We start from the raw sequence: 7,171 nt of genomic DNA, 5'->3' as shown, positions 1-7,171 counted from the left end.
TACCTTTGCATTTTTTATTACTATAGTGACAACATGGCTTTCTCTCACGCCTTGTGTTTTAAAGGCATTATAAATGCCTTTAAAATTCATTATAAATCGTCTCATCACAATATTAGTTATTTCCCCAAGTGAAGAAAGACATTGGACAAAATGGGATATAGAAATTTAACCATTAACTCCCACCCCTCCCCCATCTCTGTCAGAGTCACAGGACCAAATGCAGTTCATGTCCCACGCCCTACTTAGCACAGCAGACATCACCATATCGGGTAATGGCAGCTTCCACCTGAAATATCTGGACAAGTGCCCACAGCTGCTGGCTGCCCATGGCTTCTTGGAAAATAAATGCCTGCCAGGGGTAACTTTTTGGGTTTTTTTCTGTGTGAATGAAAATCAGCAGTTCTGGGACCCGTTTGCCCACATTTGGTAAGTCATTCCTCCCTTGAAGGGATCTGAATAAGGAGCCAGAAGAAAGGGCTTCTTCTCTCCCAAAGCCTGCCCAAATGTGTCTCTCCTGGGCCACCTGGCCCTCCTCAGCCCTGTACCTTTGTTCAGCTGGTGTTGACATCAGGTTAATTACACAGTCCTGTGTTTATACGTGGATCTCCTAAAAGGCAGGCAGCAAGTTAGCTGAGTGAAGGCAAGTTGTAAAGCTCATTTACTTGTCTTTCCACTTAAGTGGGCTTTCCAATCTCTGACTGGCGGGTGAAATTCACACACATCCCTAGGACACAGGTAAATAGCATCATCCCCTCTTTGTCAGTGAAGAAATGGGTGCATGTTGGAACCGTCTGGTCCAGGGCCACTATATGATCAGGCCATTCAAGATGGCTATTCTTTCGCCTTCTGTATATCCCCTGCTCAACCAGGTCCTGCTTCTCTCACATGACTACCCAGTTCTCTTAATTATAGGGCTTAATTAGTCCCTGGTAACTGAGTCCACCTGACATTAATCCCCCTGTATAAATGGTAGTCTCCTCCCAGACGTAGCAAGGGTCGCTGCTATGTTCTGCTCTTTGTCTGTCATGCATTTGTGTAAGAGTCCCCCTGTCTGATAAGCCATTGATGTCTCTGCTCTTCCTTCGGTCTCTAGACTGGACAACTACAAGTCTTGCAGGTCAGTAGCGCTCAGCCCAACAGCCAGGCAGCAAGTATGTTAGCCACAGGGCCAAGCAGTACTATTGGGGTGAGGCTCCCACCCTGGCTGGTTCCACCTCTGAACAGCATGTACTCCTGGGGTGTCTCAAAACTTGACAGGGCTTTCCTGGTGGTGCTGTGGTTGAGAGTCCGGCTGCCAATGCAGGGGACACGGGTTCGTGCCCCGGTCCGGGGCTGGGCCCGTGAGCCATGGCCGCTGAGCCTGCGCGTCCGGAGCCTGTGCTCCGCAGCGGGAGAGGCCACAATGGTGAGAGGCCCGAGTACCGCAAAAAAACCCCAAAACTTGACAAAGGGAAGAAACGTGAAACAATGCACATCTTAAAAATGCAGCACTGGTTGAGTGCTCAGACCTTAGCTTGTCAAAGCCTCTAGCTCTGTATCAGAATTACTGAGGGCCAGGCTTTTGGTGGAATATATAAATTGGAAGCCTCACTAGGGCAGGGATTGTCAATACTTTCTTGGCTGCCGTATCCCCATTGCCTAGACCTGTGCCTGGCTTACGGTAGGGGCTCAATAAATACTAGCCGAAGGAGGAAGGAATCTGGACTGTGTTTTGTTAGCCTTCAGTGTGGATAGCTGGCCCTTGCCTGGCTGGTGCCTTTGTGAGCCCTGCACCTCCCAGGGTGATGGTATTTGTAGTGTGGCTTTTGGGTGGGTCACTCATATTCTCTCGTTCTTCTTTTTCTCTGACACAGTAAGAAGATGGCCATTCGCAAACCAGGAAGAGAGTCCTCACCAGAGTCTGGCCAAGCTGGCACCCTAATCTCAGACTTCCAGACTCCAGAACGGTGAGAAAATAAGCTTCTGCTATTTAAGTCACCGAGCAATGGTATTCTGCTATGGTAGCCCCAGCTGACTAAGATAATACCCCACATCGGCTTTTCTCATACAAACTTGACTCAGGCTATTCATAGACACACTGGTCACCCGGCCACAGGTCCTTGACAGAACAGTTCTGTACAGGACTTTAAAAAAAAAAAAAAAAAAAGGAAAAAAGAAAACCATGTTCTTACATTGTGCCTCATCTCTGCAAAACTGAGTGGAGACACAGGTTCTTATTAGGTACTCATTCAAAGGGCAGACATCATTAGGACTGTAAGCAGGGCTTGGCAAGATAAGCCTTTCTAAGGGGGCAGCGCTCTTAATTAGAGGGCATTTTGTTTCAGCAACAATCTCAGTGGATCATATGAGTGGGAATCATAACATCACTCCTCATTCCACATACCAGGAAGTATGTGTGTCTCTCCACCTTTTCCCCTTAGGCAGCTTAGGTTACTTGTGGGAAAATTCTTATTTCCTGGACAGAAAATCTAAGGCAGGCAGATGGATGTTTGATAACCTGTAAGGGAAATCTATTGGAGAATCTTAAACGGGACAGGATTCTAGGATTAACCTTTTATCAAAATCTTGTGTATTTCTTAAACACAAATATATCCTTCATTTTTCTTTGGAGGGTATTTTACAAAAGGCCTGGAAAATATATGGTATGAAAAGGAGTATCTTGAATCCTTCAGATTAACTTTGGTCCTTACATCTTAGAAATCATGTGTTTCAAATAAATCTTGAATGCCTCTAGTCACTCCCAACTTGGCTTTGTACTTTCCTCCCAGGTTTGGAGAGGGCACCTGCTCAAATGGCCCAGTCTAGGGCGCTCAGGGTTTTGTGCAGCTCTCGGAGGGAGGGTCTTGTGTGACTATCAGGCCCTTTTACAAAGAGTTATATTTGGAAGTTTCCACTTGTAGAGCCTGGGCCTGAGAAGAAACCCCTTGGCTGATTCAGCAAAGTTTTCCTGAACCTGTTCTGTTCCACACAGGACAACCCAGTACCACAACATTCTTCCGCAGAGTCAGAAGTTCACTTAGGCCCTGGGTTTGCTGAGATCAGAGCAGGGAACTCTATGAAAGGCCACCCAGAATGAATTCCCTGGAGGTGGTATGTCTGGTGGGGAGGAAGTAGTGAGCTGACAATCGAGGCTGTCTTTGGACAGATGGCTCTGCAAGGGCTGCTTTCTCCAGGGCCTTCAGATCTAGAGGACCAGGCCCAGGGGTGCCTTCAGGACTGCTCTATGGGGGTGCTCGGGGCCAGCCATGCAGCTGGAGGTGGGGGCCAGCTAGGAGACTTGTCTAGGAAGCTGCACTTTCATAACACTTTAAGGTTGAGAAAACACTCACTGTCCATTTAAAGAATTGGCAAAGGTGACTCCAATGAGGATTAATGGGGTCTAAACCCCAGAAGCCTCCCCTTGACATGGCACCGGCTCATGAAAGCCTACATGCAAGTTCTGTATAAGGAACTGAGTAGCAGGCTTTTGTAAGAATTCTGAGAAATGTACTTTCTTGGACAATGAAGATGAATCTACTTCCTGTATTAAGACTGAGAAATATTTTCCAATGGGAAAATTCACACGGTATCGCCTGTATCTCCCAGAATATATAACGTCCTGTATCTCCCAGAATATATAACTTCCAGAAAGCTCAAATGGCATTTTCATGTCTTCCTGGTGCCAAGCCAGTTAATGGGCAGTGAGAAATATTCATACCAACAGTCATTACTAAAGTTTCCCACACAACTGAATCTAATTAATTAGGCCTAGCTGAGCCTGCCAGCCATACCTGGCACCCAGCGAATAACCCACAGAGGATTTAGAAACACCCTTTCGACAAACACTCATTTATTACCACCTGTATTCAGTGAATCACCTCTACATCAGATACCACCTGATAGAACTTCCTCAAAAGAGGGCACTTTATGAACTGAAAGTAAAAAACCACTTCTTTATTTTTCATTAAGAATATCTCTCTATTCTCTTAATAGCCATAGCAATGGTGCTTGACACTCTTCAAACCACTTTACAAATATTAATTTCTATTCCACTTTGACCCATAGTTTGCTCAGAACTAAGGATAATGTGATTTTTGTTTGGGCCCAAATCAAAGAACTGGATGGTTTCTACCAGCCCTATTTGTTTTCCTCAAAATTGTGGGAGCCTGTTTTCTCCCTGAGGCCTGTAAAGTATTCCCAGAATGTGTTAGAAACTCCTCTGAGTAACTCCCATCCCCTTTCTTGGAGGGCTCTGGAAAGTTATTCCAGAGCAAACTCATATCCACGGGTAACAAAGGTACCTTTGAAGTCAGGGTTTCACTCAACACACACATGTTGAGTGTCAATTCCGTGCCAGGTTCTGTTCAAAGTACTGGGTCATCATGCTTCCTGTTCTCCCAAGGCTTACCCTCTAGTGAGGGGTGGCAGGGTAGGGGGAGAGAATAAACAAAGAAGCAAAGTAATTTTCTGATAGCGATAAGTGATGGTGATACACAAAGGATAGTGGGCTAGAGTGTGCTTGTGGATGTGTGTTTTGGGTGGTCAGGGAAGCTTTGTGGAGGGAATAACAACATTTGAGTTGAGACCTGAGTGATAATATTATGTCAGTTGTGTTATATTCTGATATTCTCTACATTTAAAGCAATTCCACAAACTCAAATAGAGCAAAGAGACTGATTAGGAGAGCATTGCTCTTTCATGCTTTTTTTTTTTTTTTTTTTTGAGTTGGGGGAGGTATGCAAGGAATGCTTGTAAATTGGTTCAGTCTCTAAGGAGGTCAAAATTGCAATATGTACTAAAATTAAAAATACATTATTGGGAATTCCCTGGTGATCCAGTGGTTAGGACTTGGTGCTTTCACTCTCAGTTCGATCCCTGATGGGGGAACTAAGATCCCACAAGCTGCGCTGCATGGCCAAAAAAAAAAAAAGAATTATCCTCAGACCCAATAATCCCACTTGTAGGAGTTTAATCTATGGAAACAATGGCATATATGCAGGAAGATATATGGGTATCTATCTATCTATATATATGGATATTTACCACAGCATAACTTATAATAGGAAAAGACCATAAACAACCCAGAAGTTCATCACTAGGAGATTGGCTAAGTAAATTATGGAACATTCATATGAGAGAAATTTCTTATCATTAAAAAGAATGAGGTTGAGCTCCAAGATAAATTTAAGCGAGGAAAAAACATGCAAGAATTATGTTCAATATGCTATCATCTTTGAAAAAATATATACACATTATCTTTGGAAGGGTATACAAGAAACTAAGTTTTTGCCTCAACAGGGGTTAGGGGAGAATTAGGGAAACTCTATATATTCTCTTGTAACTTTTGCATTTTTTACTTGTGCATGTCTTAGCTATTTGATAAACATGTTGAAAAAGAGCATTGCAGTATAATTATATAATCTTCATACAAAGTTCTTTTCATGTGTACTTATACATCACAGTTCTGGCTGGAATTAATTTCAAATGTTAAAAGTGGAAAAGCTCCTGGACTTCCCTGGTGGTGCAGTGGTTAAGAATCCGCCTGCCAATGCAGAGGACATGGGTTTGAGCCCTGGTCCGGGAAGATCCCACATGCTGCGGAGTAACTAAGCCCTTGCCCCACAACTACTGAGCCTGCGCTCTAGAGCCCGTGAGCCACAACTACTGAAGCCCACGTGCCCTAGAACCCGTGCTCCGCAACAAGAGAAACCACCGGAACGAGAAGACTGCGCACCGCAACGAAGAGCAGACCCGGCTTACCGCAGCTAGAGAAAGCTTGAACGCAGCAAGAAAGACCCAACGCAGACAAAAATTATTTAAAAGAAAAGTGGAAAAGCTCCTAAAATCAGTGTGTAATCGTCTTCTTGGCTGGTTCAATATGTGGGCATTTCTTAGTCAGGCTTAAATATGGCTTCTGTAAGAGGAAGTTTAGGAAATGTTTCAGGAAAGGCATTTTCTCTTAGGATGGACTTCCTGTTTTTGGAAGACAGTGCACTCATTTCTAATCCATTCGAAGATTTGAACAACTAACCTGACCAATGTTCAGATAAAGAATTGGAAAAAGACTTTTCTTGAAAAATACTGTCTAATGCATATACGATATTACAATTTTCTTCTAAGTTGTAAGAGGTCTTGGTTTCTAAGAATGAACTTGTTCCAGCAGGAAGGTCTTTCTTAGCTCTCACAGCTATTTCATGTTCTGGTCCATTTATAATTATGGCCCGATAAGGGTCTTCAGCAACCAGTAAAATTTTTAAGAAATACGATGGAAATCAAATGTTTTTCAGATGTCTGTGTTCGGAGCACAGTCTCTGTGGTTTTCCTACATTGCTGTGCCGCGGAGGACAGCAAATAATACTTATAACCTCTATTCCTCATGGTAGTAAAATCTGCCCCATGTTAAATAAATCATTTATGCATATAAAAGTTTATTGAAAAGAATTTGCCATCGATAATCTGCAAGAGCCATGGAAATGACATTCAGTATCTATTTTAAAAATGCATTAAATATGTATCTAGTAGAAGCATGAGGATTTAACTTGCTTGCAGGCAGAATTTCCATCAGCTGCAAGGTCGCTGTGAGAATCCATGCTGAGGCAGAGGCTGGGGAACTGGCAGAGTGACCTGAGGTCTGAGTCCCATTGCGGCTGCAGGAAGGAGAAATGGCTCATTAGAAAAAACCGTGATAACACCCCAGGGAAGAGCTGCATGTGAAGCTGAGTCAGAGCACAGCCTGACCAAGGAGGGGCACACGGGACAGAAATGGCTCACCTTCAACACGTGGCAACAGCTCTGAATGCTCCATTCAAGAAGAGGATGCCATCCATTCCTGGCAGTTTCCCTGCTCTGGGAAGCCGGTACAGATGAGAGGTGTTTCCGAAAAACCTCTGGACTCGCAGGCCGTTGGGCTTGCACTGCAGCACGAGCCCCAGGGGAGAAGGCCAGAGTTAATATCACGGGAGGCCTTTCCAGCCTGCAAGTTATCCATTAAAAAGTGGGTCACTGGAGAGGACTGGGCTGACTCCAGATCAGGGTCCCCTGTGCTGGTGATCAGGTTTCAGGGCAGGCTTTGGTGCCCCTTGAAGACACACACCCTCTGGTATTCTTGGAGGAGGGAGGGAAAAGTTTGTGGTGTGGGCACTGGCTAGTGGAGGTGGAAAGAGAGAAACCTGAGAAAGAATAATTCACACGA

The sequence above is a fragment of the Kogia breviceps genome, chromosome 5 (assembly GCF_026419965.1).
Source record: "Kogia breviceps isolate mKogBre1 chromosome 5, mKogBre1 haplotype 1, whole genome shotgun sequence".
Lineage (NCBI taxonomy): Eukaryota > Metazoa > Chordata > Mammalia > Artiodactyla > Physeteridae > Kogia > Kogia breviceps.
This window is presented reverse-complemented; position numbering follows the sequence as displayed.